This window comes from Bubalus bubalis, chromosome X (assembly GCF_019923935.1).
Source record: "Bubalus bubalis isolate 160015118507 breed Murrah chromosome X, NDDB_SH_1, whole genome shotgun sequence".
NCBI lineage: Eukaryota > Metazoa > Chordata > Mammalia > Artiodactyla > Bovidae > Bubalus > Bubalus bubalis.
The window spans coordinates 36,253,628-36,281,202 of NC_059181.1; positions in this window are offsets into that span (position 1 = coordinate 36,253,628).

Below are 27,575 nucleotides of genomic sequence, written 5' to 3' on the forward strand. Positions count from 1 at the left end.
ACTGTGGCTCATTTCTTTATACACAGTGCCAAAAAATCAGTTTCCTCCTATCTAAGTTCAAACTCTGGACTACAGGATTTCTAAGGTCCCCTGGAGTCTTCAAAATGTTTATCAGCCAAAAAAGCATTCTCTTTTTACTGAATCTGCCTTTCCAGGCTTATCACAGTCAGAATTGACATTCATGGACTCCTGGTCAGTTTAATGAACTGAGTATTACAATTACATGTCCGCCAATGTGCAGCTCTGCATAAGGCACTGCAGTCTGATGCAGTCTACACTAGTAATGTTGTCATTTGTCTTTGTCTCATGTGCTAGTGTAAACCTTCTATTTTAGGACTGATCACTTCCTCCCAAAGCCTTCTTTAAGAGCCCTCTCTCCTGTATGTCCACTGCCTCTTTTTATATATAGGTGTTCATTTTATTATTATTCTTTAAACAATACATATTTCACATATTCTTCTGTATGATTCTACCTATCACTATTCTCAATTGTAAAATGGGATGTGTATACAAAAAAGAATGTAGCATTTATATAAGAATGTTTCATAATTAACATTTATTAAAGAGCCTGTATTTGATCTTAGTTTTTCCACTGTCTCTTAATTTAGATGGGGAAATAGGACCTTTTTGCAACCACCTCTGTAGGTCTGGAATATTGTGCCTTATGTAATGAAATATTCTATTTACCCTCTGTAATAAAACTTATTTGTCCTCCAGAGCATGGGGTGGTGTTTTGCACCATAGTAAAATAAGATAAATGTAAAAGATAAATGAAATAAACAGGTAAAGCAATAAAGACCTGAACTTGTTAACTTAGTCCCAGAGGCATGCACTTCTTTGTAGGGAGAGAAAGTAAATGTACATTAAGAAAAGGGCATTTGAATGATGGAGCATATTCCCTAGGAGGTAATATGTGTCTTTCTAAAATACAGAGGCATGTGCAAGCCCTTAGATTGCAAATACCTGGTCTTCAACGTTATGCATTGCATAGATTTGGACAATCATACTTAAAAATGAATGCAGAAATAGTTAGAGCAGTAAAACAAACAAACAAAAATAGTCGCTAAATTTTAGGAAGCAGACTATCTGGACAGTAAAGACTATAAACATTCTGTGATTACTGTGTTCATTATGAAAGCTGAAAGGGACTAGTCTTGTACAAAGTAGTGTGAGATGTATTATTTGAGAAATTCTGTAGCCAAATGGGAAATGCAGAATCAGGACAGTGAAAGAAGAGAGTCCAGAGGAAATTTGAGATGGAGGGATCACTTCAGTCATTCGCAGTAACCAACGTTGGTACCACCACCATGATTTATTTCTGTATAAATTGTCAATGTCCTGTAAATCTGTAAGGATATTAATGAACTTTGGTTAACAGAATATAGCTCAATTTATTCCTTTGTTTTCAAACATTTATTCTATCCCCTTTCTCGTCTCGTCTTTATAAAATCCTAACTAAGAATTCATTGGAGGATTATTAAGGAGAAAGACATGAAATGGGTATATAAAAACTAAATCATTTGCCGATTCCCCAAATCTGGCCACTTTAAGTTATGAAATTAGTGTCCTCAGGGAGAGAGGCCCCATTTGGATGATTATTTTCTTTCAGAATAGCCTCTGAATTGGGGCAAGCTGGGGGTAAGGGTGACTCTAGGTCAAATCCCTTTTTTCCACATGTCATGCTTTGTGAAACTGAAATACATTCCCCCCACCCCCTCCCCCACCAAAAAAAACAAAAGCTTCACTCAGTGCCTTTTTCCTTGACCCAAAGATCTCCTAAATATTTATAAATCCAGGTACAAAGATTCCTCATTACTTCACTGACTTCATAGAAGGAAGTGCTTTATTCACAACTCTGTAAAGCAGTAATAATAAGCACTACATCCCATTGGTGAAATTTGTTTATTGATGAATGGAGGTCCTGATGTTGACTTTTCAATTTTTTTTCAGCTCTCCATCTCATCATAAGCAACTTTCCTATGCATTTTATTAAGCAACCATCTGTATCCACATTTAACTCAATAGTACAGCATACATGTCTTATGTAAACCTGGCTAGTTTGGGGGTAGCAGTATTTTATGGGAGTCGTGACTTGAGTTGAGATAGTAATTTCATCCTTTAAGGGTACAAAGCCTCTCTACTGTCCAGGTAAAACCATGGTAAAATGAACAGAAAGACAAAGCTGAAAGAGGTTGTCAGAGGCTCAGCAGGATCTTAAAGACGTCCCAACTGGAAATATCAGAGGAGAAGAAGGAAAGCTGATGCACAGGGAAAAGAAGTCATAGAGGGTAAGGCTGGAAATCCACTAGAAGATCTGGAGTGACCAATGAAATGAGTTTGGATTTGGTGTCTTAGTGGGGGAAAGAGATGAAATCTGATTTATAGGAAATTGCCTATAAATCAGATTTCATGATCAACTGGAAATTGCAGAATCAGACCCTTGAGAAGTAAAAGGATAAGACAAGTTTCCACAAAATGATTCTGGAAGTGCTGTTTGATGGAGGATCTGCTAGAAGCAAGGAGATTAAGTTGGAAGCACTTACCAGGGTTAAGGAAAAAATTGTTATCATGAGCCAAAGATTCATATATGGCCAAGACCCAAGAGAGTCTATCCAAGAAGGAAGGGGACAGTGATTGTCAGAGACCCTGGAGTTCAGCTCTGGAGGAGGGAATTTCACTGAGCAGGTGATCAGTAGTAGGTATTTAAGGACAGGAATTTCAAGCAGGCAACAAAAGACCTGAAAGTCTTGGAGTAAAAAGAGATGACTGAGTTATAATACATCCAGTTAAGAATCCATGTCCATTGTCTTACATCATTGGTTCTTGAGACTCAGAATCATACTGCCTACAAACATGACAGCCAATAAATGCTTGTCATGAGAAAGACGAAGTTGAACTCAAAAAGCTGCTATTTTTTGTTTGAAGGTATCAAAGACCAGGATAATATGAGAAATGAAAAAAAAAAAAGGAAATCATGAAATTGCATATGGTAGAAAGGAATAAATGTCACTGGGAAAAAATAAGTGTTATGTTTCAGAATTTTCACACTGACAGAATAAAATCTTACTGTTTGTGACAACTCGGATGGACCTCATGGGCATTGTGCTAAGTGAAATAAGTCAGACAAAGAAAGACAAATGCCAAATGATTTCACTTATATATGGAATCTTTAAGAAAAAATACAGGCTTATAGGTACAGAGAACAGATTGGTGGTTGCCAGAGGCAGAGGGTGGAAGGTGGGTGAAATGGGCGAAGAGACTCAAAAGGTCCAAACTTCTAGTTATAGAATAAAAAAGTCATACGGACACAATATACAGCAAGGTACTAGAGTTAATAATACTGTATTGCATATTTGAAAGTTGCTAAGAAAGTACATCTCTTTTTGACATTTATTTATTTATGGCTGTGCTGGGTCTTTGTTGCTGTGCATGGGCTTTCTCTAGTTGTGGCAAGCTTTGCTACTCTGTTGCGGTACACCGGTTTCTCATTGTGCTGGCTTCTTCTGTTCCGGAGCACAGGCTCCAGGGCATGCAGGCTTGAGTAGTCGCAGCATGTAGGCTCAGTCGTTGCAGTTCCCAGGCTCTAGAGCACAGTCTCAGTATTTGTGGCGCATGGGCTTAGTTGCTTCACAGGACGTGGGATCTTCCTGGACAAAGGATCAAACTTGTGTCTCTTGCATTGTAAGGCAGATTCTTAACCACAGAACCACCAGGGAAGCCCTGAGACTAGATCTTAAAGGTACTTATCACAAGAAAAAAAAAATTCTGTAACTGTGTATAGTGTCAGATGTTAATTAGACATTGTGGTCATCATTTCACAATATATACAAATATTGAATCATATGTTGTACAGCTGAAACTAATATAATGTTGTATGTCAGTTATACCTTAAAAAAACAAAAGGAAATACCCCCTGCCAAAAATAAATAAATAAATGACAGAGTCTATTATAAAAATGATTCTCCTTCATCTTTCAAAGCATCCTGATTGAACAGGTCTGATTGAGAAAAGTAAGACTTCTAGAGAATAGATAAATTCTGAGTTGAGCCATAGAAAGTTGATTATTATTATTCTCAGTTACACAATGAAAGAATTCTATTTCAAGCAGCAAAGGAGAGAGGAGGGGGTGATGGCAATGTAAAGGGTTTATTAGAGTAAAAGAAGAAGGTATTAATCCAAGTCCTAAGATAAAACATGAACAGTAACATTTCTTAGAGTTTCACTAATGAGTTTTAGAAAAAATCTTTCCAGTACTAACTGTGCCTCTTAGTATTCTGTAATCTTCCTTTACTACCCCAAACTTTTAATAAAAGTCTGCTACAAAGTATAACTTCTAAGAAAAATAGTACTTTGGGAAAACTAAGGATGATTTGTGAACTACATCATGGCATAAGGTGGGTCAGGAAGAGAGTAGCAGTCAGGAAAAACAGTTGAAAATGCTGCAGAAATAAGAAATAGAATCAAAAGAGATAAAAGAAAGTATAGCTCTCCCATTCCCATCTCCACAGGGGAACCCTTGGACGTAATTAGGGCCACATGGAACTTCCATCTGTATCTGCAATGAAGAATTGAGCCATTGTATTTAGCTGTTTAAGAAAGCGTAAAGGTGACTTTAGTAAGCTTGAGACCTTGGGGGTCACAGCAGACACTTGGGGTGCATTTAATGTGTCTGACATAAAGTATCTGACAACTGGAAAATAAGTAAAGATTTCCTTTTAACTAAAGTTAAAATTGACACAGGTTAATCAAAAGACTTTTCTGAATTCACAAAACCTGCTCCAGAATCAGGTCCAAATGCCTACTCTGACTGAGGTCTTTCTTTGCTACAAAATTCTCATTCCAGGCCTAAAGGAAAATTTAGAAAACATGCTCTCGTTTTAAGATCACTTAGAAAACAGGCAAACACTGATCATGATTATAATGTATTTAAATGTCTTATTATATTGGCTATTCTGACTCTTAGTATCTTTTTTCCCATGTGATAAAGTTTAAACAAAACAAGCAAATGAAATAAATTATGATCTAGCAATGAAAACTGAGAGAAACTCTAAATCAATTAATTAAAAATATGGTCTTTGCTCTTATGAAATTGCATTAAACTATAAGACAGGTATATTCTCAAAGAAAAGAGAAAAATATATCTTGCTGCCCTTAAGTGATGCAATTTCAATATAAAGATAATATATAAAAACAAATAATCTTGCTATTAAATATCATCATGTGATAGGTAGAATAATTCATCTGATTATGCATTCCCATCTGACATACTTCAGCTCATCTTAGAGGAATATAATTGCAAAATGTAAAATTTTACATGCCAAGCAGTAATACTCATTCTTCTTTTTTAAAATAAATTAATTTCAGCTTAGTAAATATTCTGTGTCTGCTACATACAGATCACCATGACAAGTACTTGGGGAGATATAAAGTTGAATAATATATGATTCTTGGCCTAAAGAATAAAGGATCAAATATTGTAAGATGAAGCAGAATGTGATAAAGCTCCATTAGAAAAATATTACTTTCTGTGGAAGATCAAAAGAGGCAGAGACATTGTCTAGGTTGATCATCAAAAATGGCTCAATGAAAGAAGAAGCATTTGATCTGTGCTTTGAAAGCCAAAGATGGATAACCAAAGTCTGCCTGTAGAGAGAACAACATAACTACAGACACACAGGCAGAATTTACGGTCAGTTTGGCTGAGGCTTGTTACATGGTAACATGGTAGCTAAGCAGCAAAAAAAGACTATATGCAGAGAGCATGGAAACAAGCTAAGTGTCCCTGAATGGCTAAAGAAGTTGTGATATATATGTGTATGTACACACACACAAAATGGAGTTCTACTCAACCAGAAAAAGAATGAAATCCTGCCATTTGCAACAACATGGATGGAACTTGAAAGTATTATGCTAAGTGAGATAAATCAGACAGAGAAATATAAATGCTGTATGATTTCACTGATATATGGAATTTAAAAAATCAAACAGGAAAAATACTTATAGGTACAGAGAACATATTAGTAACTACTAGAGAGGAAGGCAGTTGGGGGAGGCAGACATGAGTGAAGGGGTCAGCTGTATGGTGATGGATGGTAACTAAGCTTGCAGTGATGATCACTTTGTAGCATATATAGATCTTGAAATATAATGCTTTACACCTGAAACATATAAATTTTGAAAGTTGAAATTTATGATACAGGGCTTTTAAATATCAAGATAAAGAAATGGGAGTCAATTTTGGAAATGACTGGACAACTTTTTAAAGCTTTTGATCAGGGAAATGAAATGGTCAGAACTGTAATTTCAGCACATTGCTTCCCCCCCACCCCCCACCCCATACATTACATCCCCAGGACTTATATATTTTATAAGTGGAAGTTTGTACCTGTTGACTTTACTTTGCATTATCAGCCCATTTTCTTGACAGTGTTGTGGAGCACTACCACTGAAATGCAAGTGTGATAGTGTAAGTGAGAGGTAATGACCTTCTGAGCCAAGGTTCTAATGACAGGTATGCAAAAGGGGATGATGTGCTCTGTGAAGGGGGACTTTCTAATATTTGGCAGCTGATTAGAAGATGGTAAAGGGTGTATGTAACCAATAATACCAAAACTCAAGTGATGTAAAACAACAATAAATCTTACCTCTTACTTTTCCAGAGGACCAAGAATTTGAGAGTGATTTGTCTTGGTGATTCTGACTTGGGATATCTCACAAGATTGTAGACAGTTATCAGCCAAGTCTGCAGTTATCTGAAGACTTGAATTGGGTTGGACCATCCACCCCCAAGGCTTACTTAACATAGATGGCAGGTTGGTACTGACTGTTGGCAGGAGCTTCAGTTCTTCTCCATCTAGACCTCTCTATAGGGCTTAAAACTCAACATTCAAAAAACTAAGATCATGGCATCTGGTCCCATCACTTCATGGCAAATAGATGGGGAAACAATGGAAACAGTGATAGACTTTATTTTGGGGGGCTCCCAAATCACTGCAGATGGTGACTGCAGCCATGAAATTAAAAGACGCTTGCTCTTGGAATAAAAGTTATGACCAACTTTTAGACAGCTTATTAAAAAGCAGAGACGTTAACTTTGCCAACAAAGTTACATCTAGTCAAAGCCATGGTTTTTCCAGTAGTCATGTATGGATGTGAAAGTTGGACTATAAAGAAAGCTGAATGCTGAAGAATTGATGCTTTTGAACTGTGGTGTTGGAGACGACTCTTAAGGGTCCTTTGGACTGCAGGAAGATCCAACCAGCCCATCCTAAAGGAAATCAGTCCTGAATTTTCATTGGAAGGACTGATGCTGAAGCTAAAACTCCAGTACTTTGACCACCTGATGTGAAGAACTGACTCATTGAAAAAGACCCTGATGCTGGGAAAGACTGAAGGTGGGAGGAGAAGGGGATGACAGAGGATGAAATTGTTGGATGGGGTCACTGACTCAATGGACATGAGTTTGAGCAAGCTCCAGGAGTTGGTGATGGACAGGGAAGCCTGGTGTGCTTCAGTCCATGGGGTCGCAAAGAGTCGGACACAACTGAGCCACTGAACTGAACTGATAGGGCTATTTGAGTATCCTCACAACATGGTAGCTAGCTTCCCCTGGAGGGAGTGGTTAAGGAGGCCAAGGCAAACACTGCAGTACTTTTTATAACTAGCTTTAGAAGTCTCACATCATCACTTCTGCAGAATCCTATTTTTCATGTCTGTCAGCCCTAATTCACAGTGGGAAGGCAGTATGCAAAGGTATGGATACGGAAAGAAGATCCTTGGGGAACATCTTGGTGGCTGTCAATCAAAGGGTGTTCTTTGGGAGAAGGAATTCTCTAGTTTATCTCCCAAGATCTTATCTCAGTTTACGACTGATCTGAAAAATGAAAGATGTCTTTGAGCTTTTGAGTTTGTGTAATTGGGAGAATTTTAGTTCTGCCTTTTAATAGAAGAAGGCGGCTAAGAGGAAAGATATATAACTTTGATTTATTTTTACATCTTTTCTTTGAGCAGTGAAATACAGAGAATGTATTTAATTTTAACCCCTCAAATCTCAAAGGTTAATTTAAAGATACAAAATTCAACACATACTCTTCTGTAGTCAGTTCCTTTCAAGGACATGAATTGCATCGGAATAAGATATGTCATGAATCATTGCTTCATTTTTGATGGAACCTAAAAAGGAAGCCCTTCCTTTTCACTGTACTTAAACATCCAATTAAATGTGTCCTTTTTAGAAGAAGAGAATTTTTAATAAGACTCACTTTGGATCCATGGAATTGAGAAAGAAGGGTTTCTATCAGCATATAGTAGTTAATAGTGACAAGAAATTTTCCAAGGTGTATAAAGATTTGCCAGTAGATGCTGAAATATTGAAGATAATTGGAAAAATTTCAGAAGAGCTTAACAACTGTAGTCCTCATGGAGATATAAAGGGGCAAAAGAGATGATTTCAATTGTTGTACTCTATAAAAGCTGACAAATTCCAAAAGAAATCATAACAGACTTGCAGTTGATATAGATGCCTTTTTCTTTGCCATAAACCCAAATCCTTGCTCTCTGACGTCATTTTGTAATTATAACAGATAAGACTGCCTGTGTGTAATCACAGAGCCAGATCCATTTCAGAATGCACAGCCTCAGGGCTCTCTTCGGCTCTGCTGAATCCCTATGGCTGCTATTATTATGCTCTGGATTTAAAGCTTCATTATTCCTTTCATTACTTATTAAAACTGCACATACCACCCAAATGGAGATTGTTAAATGCAGGTGTGAGTGTGCCTATGCAGGAGGATATTACAGCTATCTTGTATCCTATTTCATTCCCTTGAAAAGCATCATGTATGTGTGTTGTTGTAGCATGTGTATAACCTGTTCATTGATACATCATTTTTGAGATTTGCAGGATAGTTTGCTCTATCATCCAGCCATCAACAGTAAATTAAAACTGCCTGAGGGTCCCATTTCCTACCACTCTGTATCCTGGATTAAATGACATAAAAGATTGATTATACTGTAATGCCCTATCTACGAGGGCGGTTTCTTTTATTCATATTAAAATGAACTAAATATTTTAGAACCTAACTGAAGAGTTTTCTGGTTTCTTCTTTTTGCTATAATGTGGTTAGAAAAGTATTTCTTGCAAGATCGAATTAAGCATAGAATGGCTTTCATTTTTTTCTCTCCCGATGATCTGAGCATAAGTGTATGCTTCCTGACCAATCTGTCAGTGGCTACCATGGGGGAAATTTTAGGTGATCCCAATGAATCTTCCAAACGCAGAGGAGTTGAACTAGGATATAGCCAAGTGGTGAAGCACCTGGGAAATGGTTTACACAGGTCACTGGTCTGTCTGAGAGGAAAAGACAAAAGCATTGCTACCTGCATTAAACATAGGGGTTACTGGAATTTTTGAAACCCTACCTTTTCACTGTACTTAAATATCCAACTTCACGTGTCCTCTTTTAGGAGAAGAAATTTTTTAGTAACACTCACGTTGGATTCATGGAATTGAGAAAGAAGGGTTACTATCAGTAGACAGTAGTTAATAGTGATAAGATATTATCCACCTCTATAAATTTACCAGATGAAATGTGGGAATCTTTCTGTGTAATACTTCTGGAGACAGAGAAGGAAGTGTTTTGGACAACATTTGACTCCACTGTGCTTCTCAAATGGTTAAGTTGCACTAAAGATTACTTCTGTGGCTCCTGTCTATCATTCACTTCCCTCCAAATGTGTTCATAGTTCAGAGAGGGAAATATGGGCCACAATTTGGGAAAAGTGATTCAGCTGTTATCCTTTTGATTATTGTGGTTATTGTTATGACATGTATACTATTAGGGGAGTCAAATTTTAAATTGATTTCCTTGGTACATTATGCTTATTTTGCCTTGATTAAGAAGTGCTTCCCTAAAGTCTCAAATATGTGTCCAGTACTTTAGATTTTTAAAAAAATTCATGTTTTAATCTACTTGGACTGTTTTATGGGTAAGGTGTAATGTTTCCAATTTAGTTTTTTTTTTGTTTTTTTTTTTTTTCCTGTGGCATGGAGGATCTTAGTTTCCTAATCTGGGATCGAACCTGTGCCCTCCACGATGGAAGCATTAAGTCTTAACCACTGGCCCCCAGGGAAGTCCTGATTCCAATTTAATTTTATTATTTCATTTGGATAATTTCATATAGATAAATAAGTAACCCATATTACACTGATTAATCTATCTCTGTCACATATATGAAAGTGAAAGTGAAGTCGCTCAGTTGTGTCTGACTCTTTGCGACCCCGTGGACTGTAGCCCACCAGGCTCCTCTATCCATGGGATTCTCCAGGCAAGAATACTGGAGTGGGGTGCCATTTATATAGATCCTATTTATTTCTGTGTATCTTTTTCTACTCTGTATTCTTTGTTGTCTGCATTTCTATTCCTTTGCCAAAACCCACAATGAAATTTTGTGATGTTTTGATAACTGAAAGCGCAGATCTCTGTCGTTATCCTTTTTTCCCTAAAGTTATCTTCATTATTCATTATTAGTCTATTGTTTTTTCAAATAAGTTTTGAATGATTTTCATTAAGCTTCATGGAAAAAAGAAGCTAATGGGATTTTTACTGGAACTGTCTTAAAATTATAGATTAATTGAGAGATAGCAGATATTATATATCATAATATTGTGTCTTCTCATTCTAGAATGTGATATATAATTTATTAAACTCTTCTTAGAACCTTAAAAATGGTAATTTTATCTATTCAATTATCATGCACCATTTGTTGAAGTTATTTATACCTTGTATATTTTTCTGATTTAAGGGTTGAATCTTTGCTTCAACTTTATTAGTAATGAAACTATTACTTTGATTCCCCCCTCCTCTTTTATACTCCTTTGCCTGTCACTAACTAATTTCTAACTTGGGTGAAAGGAATAAGTGTGCTATCCATCAGCAATCTAATACTCTAACATCTTGGACCATTGGTTGGAAGCCTTGAACTGATACTTGGGGAAGATAAGATCCATGCTGCTGACACAGATTTGACAAGGGGCATCAGATTTCAATGTTTTCCTAAGTCATGTGATTTTTTCACCTTGGTGGGGTTTTTAAAAGAATTTTCTTTTTTTTTAATTGGAGTATAGTTGATTTACAATGCTGTGTTAGTTTCAGGTTATAGTAAAGTGAATCAGTTATGTGTATACATATATCCACTCTTTTTTTTTATTTTCAGATCATTGGTTTTTTAATGGCTCAGGCTGGACAAGCCTCAGTAAGCATAGACAACAGAGCTTCATGTTGACCTCACCCTGACCCACATCAGCATAGCTTATAGCCAAGCAGTCCATGCTAACATGAGGATTAAATGACCAAAGAGAAAGCCATTTAGTCCTAGTTAATGCTTCTATCAAAACAAGCTCAGCTTTCCAGGTATTTGAACTTTCCAAGTATTTGTGCATAAAGCCAAAGGAATAAGAGAGAGATTGAGAGAGTGAGAAAGAGATTGAGCGAGTTAGAGAAAGATTGAGAGAGGGAACTTTTGTTATTTTCCCAGCCAGATACATATGCTGAATTTTTTAAACTTCCAGTAGCAGAATCATGAGAGATACAGACCAACGGTATGTGTGTTTCTTGCCAGGCACAGGTAGGTAATGTTTGTTTAGAAGCTCCATATTTTCAGTCCCTCTTAATGTAACTTTGAGCTATATTCATGGCTCATTGTTCATTGCAGTAGAATGAAATAAATTTTAGAAAATGTTAGAGAACAAGATTATGCCTTAGATTTGTCCAATTGGACCCTCTCTTGATATATTGAATGTTCAGTGAATCATCAAGGATGTGGAGGACTATTCATTATAGCTATTCATGTAATGTACCATTACTGTTTTCTATTCTGTTCTATGCTATTCCATTCCATTCCTCGTTAAAATTCTGGTCAGGACTTGCAAGTTGACTTCCTGTCTTACTATCAGCCCTTACCTGAAGCATGAAAAACACTGGACTAGACTCTCAGTGATACAGGATTTCTAATGCAGGTTTTTTAGCCAGTTCCTCAGGAGTTACCTAGATTTTTATTTCTTTTCCAATACTGGTAGTCAATTCTGTGAGCTCTACATAGGATTCCACTAAATTACTTTTCAGTCTCAGCCTAACTCAGTTTCTGCCTGTGACTCAGACCTCAAGAGGCTTCATATCTTTAAATAGAATAATGCTGATGAAATTGGAAATGCAGTTGGTACTTGGATGACTGTTTCTCCTAAAACGAATGCTTAATAAGGACATAAATTTTTATTACATTTGCTAGCATACAACTTTAAGAGGGGGCAAGTGATAGGGTCTGGCAGGCTGATTCAAGCTGTGAAATTCAAGAAGTGAAATAGACATTTGTTAATCCATGAAGTTATTACTACAATGATAATAAAGCAAAATTATTATGAAAAACTCTTCAGAGAATTGATTACAGAAAAAGTTGTTTAAATAACAACCTTATAATTCTGCCTTAAATATGAATATCTGTAAATCTTTAATTTTTCTTAAATGTGTACTGTATCAATTACATGTGTGTTATATACCTAACATATATATAGAGAGAGAGAATGCTTAATGATAGTAATTACATGATTATTATGATTCATTTGTATCATAAGTATCATTGCATAAGTATCGTTTATGCAATACACACAAATAACAGATCCTAACACATGCAAATATTAAAACAAATCCTAACAACAAACTGGATATCTTTTCTACATTCATACTTGCTGCAGTGGTTTCATCAGAGAAGTTATAATCTCATAGCAAGTGAGTATCAGAACCAGGATTTGCTTTGAGGTCTATTTAACTCTAAAGCCTGAAGTCTTTCTATCAATTTAGTGTTTCTCTGGCAATACAAATAGGAAATTGAAGATGAAAAGAAAAAAGTTGACTATTGCCAACTGCTTCCAAGATTCCCTTTGCATTTAAATATTATTTTTCATAATAAGTAATAGAAAATTGCATGTCATCTCTCCATCTGTGCTTCTCAAACTTCAGCTCCCTCTCCTTCCAAGGAAAAGTTCCATTGCCTGTCTAGTTCAGAATCCCATCTAGCTCTGATTTTATTCCTAGGAAGATTTACATTAAGAACTAAATCTCTGAGAGATTCTGACTAGTCCACTGCTACTTCTTTGTAGAAGTTGTTGTTCAGTCTCTCAGTCATGCCCAACTCTTTGCGACCCCATGGACTGCAGCACGCCAGGCTTCCCTGTCCTTCACTATCTCCCGGAGTTTGCTCAAACTCATGTTCATAGAGTCAGTGATGCCATCCAACCATCTCATCCCCTTTTCCTGCTGCCTTCAGTCTTTCCTAGCATCAGGATCTTTTCTAATGTTGGCTCTGTGCATCAGGTGGCCAAAGTACTAGCGCTTTAGCTTCAGCATCAATCCTTCCAGTGAGTATTCAGGGTTGATTTCCTTTAGGATTGACTGGTTTGATCTTGCTGACCAAGGGACTCTCAAGAGTCTTCTATAGCACCAAAGTTTGAAATCATCAATTCTTTGGCACTCAGCCTTCTTTATGGTCCAACTCACGCATCCATACATGACTACTGAAAAAACCATAGCTTTGACTAGATGGACCTTTGTCGGCAAAATGATGTCCCTGCTTCTTAATATGTTGCCTAGGTTTGTCATAACTTTTCTTCCAAGGAGCAAGAGTCTTTTAATTTCATGGCTGCAGTCGCCATCTGTAGTGATTTTGGAGCCCAAGAAAATAAAGTCTGTCGCTGTTTCCATTGTTTCCCCATCTATTTGCCATGAAGTGATGGGACCAGATGCCATAATCTTAGTTTTTTGAATGTTGAGTTTTAAGCCAGCTTTTTCACTCTTCTCTTTCACCTTCATCAAGAAGCTCTTTAGTCCCTCTTCGCTTTCTGCCATAAGGGTGATGTCATCTACATATCTGAAGTTATTGATATTTCATCTGGCAATTTTGATTCCACCTTCAGCTTCATCCAGCCTGGCATTTCACATGATGTACTCTGCATATAAGTTAAATAAGCAGTGTGACGATATACAGCCTCAATGTATTCTTTTCCCAATTTTGAACCAGTGTGTTGTTCCATGTCTGGTTCTAACTGTTGCTTCTTTACCTGCATACTGGTTATAGTGCTGCTTCATAATAAGTAAAACTGCAATACTGAATAAATGTAGCAGAAACTCTGTTAATATGGCCTCCAGTTGTGGCTCAGACAGTTAAGAATCTGTCTGCAATGTAGGAGACCTGGATTTGATCCCTGGGTCAGAAAGATACCCTGGAGAAGGGAATGGCTACTTACTCCAGGATTTTTGCCTGGAGAATTCCATGGACAGAGGAGCCTGGCAGGCTACAGTCCATGGAGTCGCAGAGTCAGACACGACTGAGCAACTAACACACACACAGTGAATATATAATAACAAATCAGTGTAAAGGAAGAACAGATCTGGGATGGACTATCTGTGATAAGCAGATTTACCATTAAACTAATGAAGGTCAATCTTTAGGGCTCTTAACTTGAGCAGGCTACTTTCAACGCTCTACTGGTTATGATGATGTTATATCCTTTTTTTAAGAAGTCCTCCATGCCAAATTATAATAGCTTCATGTTCCACAATATCTAGATTCTCTCCTAGGCAATTTGGACATGATATGGTTATTCCTGCCTCAAATACAAGATCAAGATAAAAAAGGAGTAAAAATTGCAAGGAAATTAATATAGAAAGAAGAGGAGCAATAAAGGGCAAAATGACAGAGTTGTTAAGGAAAGTTTGGGAGTCATTGAGAAATTTCTTGGTACTATTAAGTGAAGCCCAGAGAACATGGAATTACAGACTAAAAAAATATGTGTCTTCCCTTTTCACTTGGGAGTATTCTCTGACAGAAAACTCCCACATGAATCCCCAACACAATAAGCTTCAAATGTACTTAGCTTGTTATTAGAAAGATTGTGCAAAACTCTTAAGGAAATAGAAATGCATGATGCTGTAATTGATAATATTTACCCTACCTGTCAGTTTCTCAACTGAAAATTTTCATTAGACACAAGTTGTGCTATGCTTAGTCACTCAGTCATGTCCGACTTTGCCACCCTTTTGGACTGTAACCCACCAGGCTCCTCTGTCCATAGGATTCTCTAGGCAAGAATACTGGAGTCGGTTGCCATGCTCTTCTCAAGGAGATCTTCCCAATCAATCCCAGGATCGAATCTGCATCTCCAGTGTCTCCTGGGATTCTGTATCTTCTGAGCCATCGGGGAAGCCTTAAGACACTAGACTCTTGGATATTTCAAGAATCACCTTTCAAGGCAGGAGAAAGACTGAATTGGAGAGGAGAGAAGTTCATACATTAGAAATTTATCAGAATAGAAAGGAAAGTTAATCACAGAGAATCTCCATATCTTTAACAGGTATTTAACAGGTTTAGAAGAGTAGGGAGAATTTATGGCCATTTCAAAGGAAAGGTTAATTTCACTCAAAATTGCAATAAAGTGCTTTGAACATATGCAAATGAATGGAGCTAGAGGAGCCTTGAGATATCTCCCTGAAAGGGAAGAGTGTGGGGAAGTAGTGAAAGAGAGATATGGTGACCAGAAGTATAGATGGGTAAAAACTGACTAGATATTCACCAAAACTAGGCACCCTCTTCTTAGGCACCCTGTTGAAACTATATTCCCTAGCTTCCCTGAATCTATTTGGAACCATATAAGAAGTTCTTGCAAATGAAAAGCAGGTGGCAGTAGTATGCTATTTCTGGATAGAGGCATTTAAAAGTGGGTGTGATTCATGTTCAGTCGCCACACTTTCTGCCAACTGGGTAGTGTAATGGCAATCTTGACATCATTTGTTGAGGATATAATTACATAGCATGGAAAGTGATTAGAGACTTACATCACCTTTGCAGAAGAAACATGTGACCAGACTTTGTATGAATGAGAATTAAACTATTATTGTGTTCAACCCCTCAGATTTGTTTGTGACAAGAATGAAGTCTCCAGAGTGGGCCACAGTGCATACAGTGTTGTGTCTACAATCCGTGAATGCATTATATTTTTCCTCGACTGGCTTATTCTCCCATTTTCACACATTTGTCTTCTGTCAACGTACGTATTATAATTTTCTTCAGAATAGGAGCTAAGTACCATATTTCCTCTGGTTCCTAGGAAGTTGTATGGCACAAGGAAATGTCTAGCAATGTTTGTTCCATGAATGAATGAACACATATTTTCCAGTATTTTTCACTGTTTTTTTTTTTTTTGGCTATTTTCCTTTTTTAATCCATGAAAACAACAGATTTATTGGTAGTGGCAGAATCTGGGAGTTAACTCTAGCTTTTGTCACAGACAACTTCTAAAGTACTAAAGAAGCATCAGAATGCATTAATTTGAAAATGTGAAACTAACAGGGAAGACTATAGGCTTAATAGTGATAATTTCTTATTTAATGTGTAAATCACATTTCATTGGAGGCTCCTCAACTAGAAAACTCAGCCCTGGATACCTCATGTGTGACTGAAGATAAAGGTAGTTAGGACATTTTGAACCTAGCACAAATATAGTTGACTTACAATGTTGTGTTACACACACATGTGTGTGTGTTCTAGAATAGAATATATATTTAGATTATTTTCCATTATAGTTTATGTAATAGTTAATGTATAGTTTATGTAATAACCTATAATGGAAAAGAATCTAAATATAGATATATATGAGTATATTGAGAATATATATTGAGAATCTAAATTTTATATATATATATATATATATATATATATATATATATATATATAAAGAGATTGAGTATAGTTCTGTGTTCTATGTAGTAGGTCCTTGTTGATTATCTATTTCATTTATACTACTGTGTATCCTATACTCCTAATTTATCTTCCCACTTCCCTTTGTAAGTTTGTTTTTGAAATCTGAGCCTATTTCTGTTTTTAAAATAAGTTCATTTCTATCATGTTTTAGATTCCACATATAAGTGATATAATATGATATTTGTCTTTATCTGATGTACTGTACTTAGTATGATAATTTCTAGGTTCATCCATGTTGCTGTGAATGACATTATTTCACTCTTTTTTATGGCTGAGTAATATCCCATCGTGTATGTATACCACTTTATCCATTCATGTCAGTGGACAGTTAGGTTGCTTCCCCCTCTTGGCTGTTGAAAATAGTGCTGCTATGAGCATTAGGGTGCATGTATATTTTCCAATTATGGTTTTCTCCAGATATATGCTCAGAAGTGGGATCACTGAATCATATGGTAACTCTGTTTTTATTTTTTTAAGTACTCTCAATACTGTTTTTCATAGTGGGTGCACCAATTTGCATTTTCACCAGCAGTGTAGGAAGGTTTCTTTTTCTCCACATCCTTTCTAACATTTATTATTTGTAGACTTTTTAATGATGGCCATTCTGACCAGTGTGAAATGATACCTCATTGTAGCTTAGATTTGCATTTCTCCAGTAATAAGCAGTGTTAGGGATCTGTTCATATACCTGTTGATTATCTGTATGGCTTCTTTGGAGAAATGTTTATTTAGATATTCTACCCTTTTTTTTATTGTACGAGTTGTTTGTATATTTTGGAAATTAATCCCTTATTGGTCACATCATTTGCAAATATTTTCTCCCATTCTGTTGGTTGTCTTTTAAACTCATTTTCATTAAACAAAAGCTATATTTTTTCCTCTTGTCATCTTTCTCTAATCTGTACTAAATATCTGGTGTTAAATAGAATGACTGACATGGAGCTCCTAAAAATGACCATGTTTGATGTCTGGACTGATAGCAATGACATATTGAGGATTTTTTTTCCTTGTATAAAAGGAAGAACAACAACAGTATTCACACTAAAGTTCTCTCCAGTGTAAGTGATTCCTATATTTAAATACCATTAAATACCATGATCCATCATTTACTTTTTTTAACACTTGCAGGAAGAGTTTAACTTCTCCTAAAAGCTGAAACAAAGAAGCAAAGTGTGTGTGTGTGTGTCTATGTATACACATACCCATATTAATATATATGGACACACACATTTTGTACATATTTAAGCAGCAGATACTATAGGAAGCACAGAGGTTGCAGGGGGTGTAACCAGGGGGTGTACACTGTGTAACTAGCTAATCAGTGTATTGGGAATTAATTAGTGTTCACCCTCTAAGCTAGGAGGTAAGGTGGAAAGTTATGATTAGCCATTCCTGCATAGTTTGGGTAAAACATTCCTGTAACTCTCAGATGAGAAAAAAAAAAAGAAAAAAGGAGGAAAGGAAAACATATAAAGACAGGAATGTGGAGGCAATCCAGTGCAATACTTTCTTCCTGATACTGTTTCTTGCTCATTCATTTCAGTCCAGTGACTATTGCTTTCATGCTTGCTCAGCCCTTCTCTCCCTGACGAAGGCTGCTTGTCTGGTATTGATGATGACCGTGTAGTAGTTCTGACTAATAGTCTCTAGAGCTGTCTCCTTCAAGTCAGGGGTGACAAGTAACATCAGGGAGATGTATCAAGACCGGAGTAGTGGGAGGAAGAAAGATGGATTTGAACACAGAGCAGAGAAAGGGGAGAGTGTTATGAAAAAGGATGTTCACGATGTTAAGGATTGATGGATGTTACAGATCACTGGATTTTAGCCCTGCATCTCCATTTGAGGAAACTGAGACCCACAGGTAATAAAGGGATTGCTGAAGGCCACAAGAATTTCCTAGATTTGATATATATTTCATTACACAGTAACACTGTGGCAGAGAACCATGGTGGTGATCCCATGAAGGTTTCCACATAGACAATGATTCTACCCCTAAGAAAGAGTTTTATTCTTCAGAATATTCTTTTCCAGTGTTCACTCAAATGTTCTTTCTCTTTCCAACTCTCAATGATCAATTTTGAGTAATCCTGCTTAATGGAGCCATCATTCTAAAGGGCTACTTTTGCTTAAGGCACCAGAATGCTACAAAACTGCCTCATTTCTTAACTTTATTTTACTCTTCTAGACTTGAGAAAAAGTGATTTGAAACAAAAACTATTTGTAACTATGGTGATTTTTGGTTGCTTTTGGCTCTCAGAATCACATTAAAATCACATTTAAAAATGTTGTTTTTCAAATACCACTGGAAAACTATGTCTGTGTGAATTAGGTCAGGATCCCACCTCCGGCATCTGTACTACCACGATCATTTCTCTACATTGAGGGCCACAAAACTGGACACAGGTGAAAACTGGGACTCCCAGGCAAACCCCATAGTGCATGGCTTCCTTCTCTATATCTTCCTAATCTGATGAACACAGTTAAGCCTGTTTATTTCCCTTCTTTCAAGATCCAGTGGTTCCAGGGTCTGACAGCTGAATATTTTGACCCTTCTTAGGAAGGGATTACAATCCAATATTTTTTCTATGCCCACTAGGCAAACTCTTGGCTGCTGTTCAGACTCCAGTTCTAATCGAGATTTTGATTCTGACACTTGTTTCCCTCGCTCTTGAATCTGGCCTTTGTTTACCTCTCTGGCTGACAGGATTCTGTGAAAAGGTTACTACATTTCCTTTTATCGGGATCCTTTATCACTAATACATAAACACTTTTAAAACTATGCTGATGGTATTTTTCATCTCAAGATATGGCCCCACTATTCTCTAATTGGAAAGTAGACAGCTGCCCTAGTTGCACTATAATTTCCTGACACTAAATTCTCAAGAGATTTGTTAAATCATTGGGTTTAATTGAAATAGTTGAGTCCTGGTCTAATAATCATGAATTATTTAAAGTGTTCTAAGACCACACATTTACTAGCTGTAAAGGGAAAACAGAGAAACATTCCTGCAATACCAGGATGAAATATGATTTTAAATCAGTGCTAAAATATTCACTAACTTTTATATTTTCATGTTTTATTTCACTGAGTAATTGTTTTAAGAGAATCAACTATTGAAAGTTACTAGAGCACTGAGCATCGTAAGACTTTTTTTTTGCCTCTAACAAATGGATTAGCTAAAGTGTAAATATTGGTATTGTATATGCAGAATAACACACTGTGTATTTACCATGGTTATAAGTAAAACAAAGATGAGAGGCAAGATTTATTCTTTTATAAGTATTTATTTTTATTAATTTATATATTTGGCTGTGCCAGGTCTTAGTTGCAGCATGCAGGATCTTACTTGTGGCATGTGAGATCTAGTTCCCCGACCAGAAACTGAACCTGAGCCCCCTGCATTGGGAGTGTAGAGTCTTAGCCACTGGACCACCAGGGAAGTCCCAAGATTTTTCCTTTTTGAAAAAAAGATGTATGTATTTGTTTTTTGGCTGTGGTGGATCTTTGTTGTCGCCTGGGCTTTCTGTATTTGGGGGAAGCGGCGGGTTCTCTCTGGTTGTGGTGTGCAGGCTTCTCAATGCAGTGGCTTCTCTGGTTGCGGAGCACAGACTCTAGGCGCCTGGACTTCACTAGTTGTGGCGCATGGACTTGGCAGTTCCACCGCATGTGGGATCTTCCTGCCCTGGGGATTGAACCAGTGTCCTTTACATTGCAAGGTGGATTCTTAACCACTGGACCACCAGGAAAACCCTCAAGATTTATTCTTAATATGTTTAGTTTCTGTGAGGATAAGATGAGAATATATTATTTTTTAAAACTTTTTGCATTCATAAAATTTTTTGCATTAATTTTTTTTGCATTTTGATGAAAATTAATTGCTTGAAACATTTGGTAAGGTGTAAACTTTTAGGTAATCTTCCAACATGAAGCCAGAATTTTTAATATTGTATTACAACTTCTGGTATCTCAATCTCACAGCATCTGAAGAGAAACCTGCAGTGCCCATGACTAAACTTTTATAAAATATTCATGAAATGTTGATGATGCTATGAAAAATGACATTTTTATTGTCTAAAACTGAATTGTGATTCCTCTTAAAGACAGCTAAACTTTGTAAAATAAAGAGGCATTTTGGAAAGCCAGTTTTTAAATTCATCAAAAAAAAAACTGAGTATGGAAAGCACTGGGCCAGGGAGTGAGAGAACCCACACGCACACATACACACACACACACACACACACACACACACACTCTAATATCTTTACAGTAGTGAAAAACCTGTAACTGACAGCTTATTTTTTACTTTGGATCACTGTACTCATTTTTCTAGTCCAGTGTTTTTCCAAATGATGACTTAGATGATTACATATTCATTCTATTATCTATTAATTTAAAAATTATTGAAACTGATGATAGGTCAGGTCCCATGATAGCCAATATTTATATTGACTATGTCCTGGTTCGTGTTTATGAGGGTTTTATAGTTCAAAGGAAGAGGCGACTATGTGAATTTACAGCACATGGTAAGTACTATGGGAAGGCTTCTGTAGCAAACACTATGCCTGCTTATCCAACTGATTTCTCTCTATATCTCTTCTTTGTGAATAAACTCTGAGCAGGTAATGGGTAGAGATACCTTGATCTCAGTTAAGGGTCAAATCGAGGATCCAGGCATGGTGCATATTTTATGTTCTTATGGCAGCTGGAACATATTACCATCAATTTGTTGTTCAGTCTCTAAGTCCTGTCTGACTCTTTGCAACCCCATGGATTGCAACACTCCAGGCTTCCCTGTCCTTCACTGTCTCCCAGAGTTTGTTCCAACTCATGTTCATTGAGTCAGTGATGTCATCCATCTCATCCTCCGTCATCCCCTTCTCTCCTACCCTCAATCTTTCCCAGAATCAGGGTCTTTTCCAATGAGTTGGCTGTTCACATCAGGTGGTCAAAGTATTGGAGCTTCAGCATCAGTCCTTCCAGTGAACATTCAGGGTTGATTTCCTTTAGGATTGACCGGTTTGATCTCCTTGCTGTCCAAGGGATTTTCAAGAGCCTTCTCCAATACCACAATTTGAAAACATCATTTCTTTGGTGCTCAGCCTTATTTATGGTCCAACTCTCCACATAACTACAGGAAAAACTAGCTTTCACTATCCACACCTTTGTTGGCAAAGTAATGTCTCTGCTTTTTAATATGGTGTCTAGGTTTGTCATAGCATTTCTTCTAAGGAGCAAGTGTCTTTTAGTTTCATGGCTGCAATCACCATCCACAGTGATTTTGGAGCCCAAGAAAATAGTCTATCACTGTGTTCACTATTTTCCCCATCCATTTGCCATGAAGTGATGGGACCAGATGCCATTACCTTAGTTTTTTGAATGTTGAGTTTTAAGCGAGCCTTTTCACTCTCCTCTTGAACCTTCATCAAGAAGCTCTTTAGTTCCTCTTCGCTTTCTGCCATAATGGTGGTATCATCTGCATATCTGAGGTTATTGTTATTTCTCCTGGCAATCTTGATTCCAGCTTGTGCTTCATCCAGCCTGATATTTCACATGATGTAGTCTGCATATAAGTTAAATAAGCAGTGTGACAATATACAGCCTCGACGTATTCCTTTTCCAATTTGGAACCAGTCTGTTGTTCCATATCTGGTTCTAACTATTGCTTCTTGACTTGCATACACGTTTCTCAGGAGATAGATAAGGTGGTCTGGTATTCCCATCTCTTTAAGAATGTTCCCCAGTTTGTTGTGATCCACACACTTAAAGGCTTTAGCATAGTCAGTGAAGCAGAAGTAGATGTTTTTCTGGAATCCCCTTGCTTTTTCTTTAATCCAATGGATGTTGGCATTTTGATCTCTGGTTCCTGTGCCTTTCCTCAATCCAGCTTGTACACCTGGAAGTTCTCGGTTAATGTGCTGCTGAAGCCTAGCTTAGAGGATTTTGGGCATTACCTTGCTAGCATGTGAAATGAATGTAATTGTGTGGTAGTTTGAATATTCTTCAGCATTGCCCTTCTGTTGGACTGGAATGAAAACTGATCTTTTCCGGTCCTGTGGCCATTGCTGAGTTTTCCAAATTTGCTGCCATACTGAGTGCAGCATTTTAACAGCATCATCTTCCAGTATTTGAAACAGCTCAGCTGGAATTCTATTACCTCCACTAGCTTTGTTTGTCGGAGAAGGCAATGACACCCCACTCCAGTACTCTTGCCTGGAAAATCCCATGGACGGAGGAGCCTGGTAGGCTGCAGTCCATGGGGTCGAGAAGAGTCGGACATGACTACGCAATTTCACTTTCACTCTTCACTTTCATGCATTGGAGAAGGAAATGGCAACCCACTCCAGTGTTCTTGCCTGGAGAATCCCAGGGCCGGCGGAGCCTGGTGGGCTGCCGTCTGTGGGGTCGCAGAGAGTCGGACACGACTGACACGACTTAGCAGCAGCAGCAGCTTTGTTTGTAGTAATGCTTCCTAAGGCCCACTTGAGTTCATACTCCAGGATATCTAATGTGTGAGATAGTTTTAATTCTTCCTTTCCAATTTGGGTTGGCTTTACGCTTCTTTTCCTTTTTTAATTGTTCTGTCTAGGACCTCTAGTACCGTGTTGACTCGATATGGTAAGAGTGTCCATTCTTGCCTTGTCCAGATCATAAGGGGAAACCTTTCAGTTGTTCTACACTGATTATGATATTAGATGTGTGTTTTTCATGTGTGGCTTTTATTCTTTTGTGATAAGTGCCTTTAGTACTTACTTTGTTGAGAGTTTTAATCATGACTGGATGTGGTTTTTTGTCAAATGCTTCTTATGCATCTATTGAGATGATTAAGTGTTTTTTTTCTTTCATTTTGTTAATGTGGTGTATCACATTGAATGATTTTCATTTAAATGATGAGAAGGGATTTAGTTTGGAAGAAAAATAAGTTCAAACTCATTTGGTTGAAACATAGTTCCCCAAGTTGAATTGATACATGATATATTTAGAGTGTGACTCACGCCTGAGACGTAGGTCTAAAATGAAGCCTATAATCCTTAAAACTGAGCAATGTAAGAGTTTGGGATTTTTATAAATCTTAGATATATGGGGAGCTTCCCTGGTGGCTCAGATGGTAAGGAATCTGACTGCAATGAAGGCGACCCGGGTATGATTCCTGAGTCAGGAAGATTCCCTGGAGAATGGAATTGCTACCCACTCCAGTATTCTTGTCTGAAGAATCCCATGGACAGAGGGTTCCGACAAGCTACTGTCCATGGGGTTATAAAAGAGCTGGACATTACTGAGTGACCAACACACACACACACACACACACACATGTGAGGCACTGATTAAATTCTAACTCTACCAGTGTTTTATGTGCAAAATCAAGTTTTATATAGTGAGTGTTCAAGAGAATTGTCAATAAGAAGAATGCTCTTACATCTCCCTCCCCCACTCTGTTTCTGTATTTTCTAACACTGAGTTAAAGAAATGAAAAGTTAGGGATAAAAAGCAGAGTAGTGGGAAATTGCTTTGGCACAGTAAGCGCCTGGGATGATTCAGTGCTTCATCTTAAGTTATGCAAATTTCAGAACTGTATAAATTTGGGAAATAAAGATTTGGCAGAAGTGCTCAGGTTATTGAAGAGTAGAACTGAACTCTTGCTTACTATTTCAGGAATAAGTGGCATATGTAACTCCATCAGAATTTGAGAATATAAGACTAAGACCAGTTACAACACTAAATATTAGAATAGCACGAAGACCACATTGATGGACTTGTGAGAGCTCTTTCAAGGGCTCCTCATCACCTTACTGTGGAATGCAAATCAACAGAAAATGGCATTTCAGCATGCACTCTAGTGAATACTAAATAGCAAAAGCTTCCCAGTTCTGGCAGTGAGTGAGCCACATTGATTCCCCCCCGCCCCCGATTCCACTGGTATGTCTGCCTCTGTGGACTTTCACTGTGTGTGCTAATGTGCACCCCAGGAAGGATGAAAGATATCAGAACCCCTAACTCTGAGAATAGTTTGTGGATAAAGGACATGTACTCTTAGAAACACAGCCCCTAGTAAAAAATCTGACTTAGGAAAATATTGTACCTGCTACAAACTTATATGATATCAAAGTGATTTTGCATTTCTGGAAGTCTGTATTAGGTCAGATCTAGGTTCATTATAGAAACACAAACTGGGACTTCCCAGGCGGTCCAGTGGTTAAGACTCCATGTTTCCAATGCAGGGAGGCAACAGTTCAATCCCTGGTGGGGGAACGAATATCCCACATGTTGTATGGTGTGGTAAAAACAAACAAACAAACACAAGTGTTCATTGCTCAGTTGTGTCCAACTCTTTTCTACCCCATGTTCTATAGCCTGCTAGGCTCCTCTGTCCTTGGAATTCTCCAGGCAAGCATACTGGAGTGGGTTGCCATTTCCTTCTCCAGGGAATCTTTCTGACCCAGGGATCAAACCTTGATCTCTTGCATTGCAGGCGGATTCTTTACCATCTGAGCCACCTGGGAAGCCCTAAACTACTGTTTAAATGATTATGAAGGGATTGTCCTTAACAAGGCTTTTCTAGTTGCAAACTACTGTCTAAAGCAGTGACTCTCAGCCTTGGCAGTACATTGGAATCACATGCAGAGTTTCTAAAACTCTGGTGCCTGGACTCAACCCTTGGGGACTGTGATTTAATGGCATGGATTGTGGCCTTAGCATTCAGATTTTTAACTATTTTCCAAGTGATTCTAATGGGCAGTCAAGGGTCAATACCACTAATGTAAAGAATATGTGCATTAGTTCAAGTCTAGAGAAGGCTTCCTTCCATCCGGTTAGTCACTGTTTATATTTGAAGCCTAGCTCTCTCACACTCACGTTCACATGCTTGATGCTTCCCCAGCTTCTAGTACTGATAGTGTGTATGTGTTTGTGTGTTTAGGGGAGGGGGTGTGTGTAACACCAGAATTTGGGAAGGAGCTAGTCATTTAGAGTTTTTGTTTTGGCAATACAAAACTTGGTTATCTTTTTCTGGAAACCTAAAATGAGCATAGACTATTTCTGAAAATGCTGCCAACAGATGGTCATTTCTTTAGACTATTTATTGTTATAAAACTGAAATTGATTGTCAGGTTGAATAATAAGTAGACTCCCTATTTAAAATACATGATTTGTGATAACATGAAGTTCTTGGTCTACTTCCTGGAATTCACAATCTGGGTGCTCAGCAGACTACAGAGGAAGATATAGTACCCTGCTTGAAAATAAATTCCCATGATGAACTGAAGCTCTTGGAAAAACTCAGTAAATCTGGAAAATTGGTGGAGCTATCTAGGCAGTTTGCCAGTCCCTCTTATGGTATTTAGACTTACACTGCATACAGAAATAACACCAGATGGTCCAATTTCCCATTTGGCTAAAAAGCCATTCAAATTCTTTCCAAAGATAAGGACTTGGTATCCTCAAGCTTGACATGCAGAAAGACAAAATGTGAGATGAGTGTGAAAAAAAAAAAAAACATTGAGAATTTCCCTTAAGGGTGTATTTCTTATGGTACCAAAAAATTGGGAGTTTGCATTGTGATTAAATTGCTAGTATTCATTTGGGTTACCAATGAATGTTGACCAATAATCATTACATTCACCATGTGCTTCTCAATTTAATAGTGAATATCCATTCCTGTCTTTTCCACTAAGTCGGCTCTTTGCATCAGGTGGCCGAATTATTAGAGCTTCACCTTTAGCATCAGTCTTTCCATGAATATTCAGGGTTGATTTCCTTTAGGATTGACTGGTTTGATGACCCTGATGCTGGGAAAGATTGAAGGCAGGCAGAACAGGGTGACAGAGGATGAGATGGTTGGATGACATCACCACTCAATGAACATGAGCTTGAGCAAACTCTGGGAGATAGTGAAGGACAGGGAAGCTCGGTGTCTATTGGAATCGCAAGGAGTCAGACAAGACTTAGCGACTGAACAACAAATCCCTGTCTTACCTCAGCTTCACTTGGCTGCATTGACTAAGGGCCCTCAAATTGTAGGCTCAAATCACATCTGACTTCTAATCTTAATTAGATCTTGGCCAAGCCTGGTAACATATTATCTTCATACTGAGATCTCATCATCATACACCTCAAAGCCTTGCATCTGAGGTGCCAAGGGTTTGCCAAGCTTCAAGCCCCCTACTTTTGAGTTTTGTAGACAAGAGATGGCTTCTACTCCGGTTTTCTGTTTTATATGCTAGTTGGGCTTCCCTGGTGGCACAGATGGTGAAAAATTTGCCTGCAATATAGGAGACCTGTGTTTGATCCCTGGGTTGGAAAGATCCCCTGGAGAAGGGAATGGCAACCCACTCCAGTATTATTGCCTGGAGAATCCCATGGACAGAGGAGCCTGAAGAAGTTTGATTTTAATAAGAAATGATCTTTATAGATAAATTCATCAGAAATCTTTTCCATAAATATATTGTTAAGAAAAGTCTATCTGGACAGATTACTGTTTTTTTCTTTCTTTAAATTGAAGTATATTCGATTTGCAATATTGTGTTAGTTTCAGATGTACAGAAAAGTGATTCAATTCTACATATATATGTATGTACCTATATTTTTTCAATTCTTTTCCATTATAGTTTATTACAAGATAATGAATATAGTTCCCTGTGCTATATAGTAAATCCTTGTTGTTTACCTGTTTTATATATGATAGTGTACATCTTTTAATCTTATACTCCCAATTCATCCCTTCCCCTCTTCCACTGGTAGCTCAGCTGGTTAAGAATATGCCTGCAAAGCA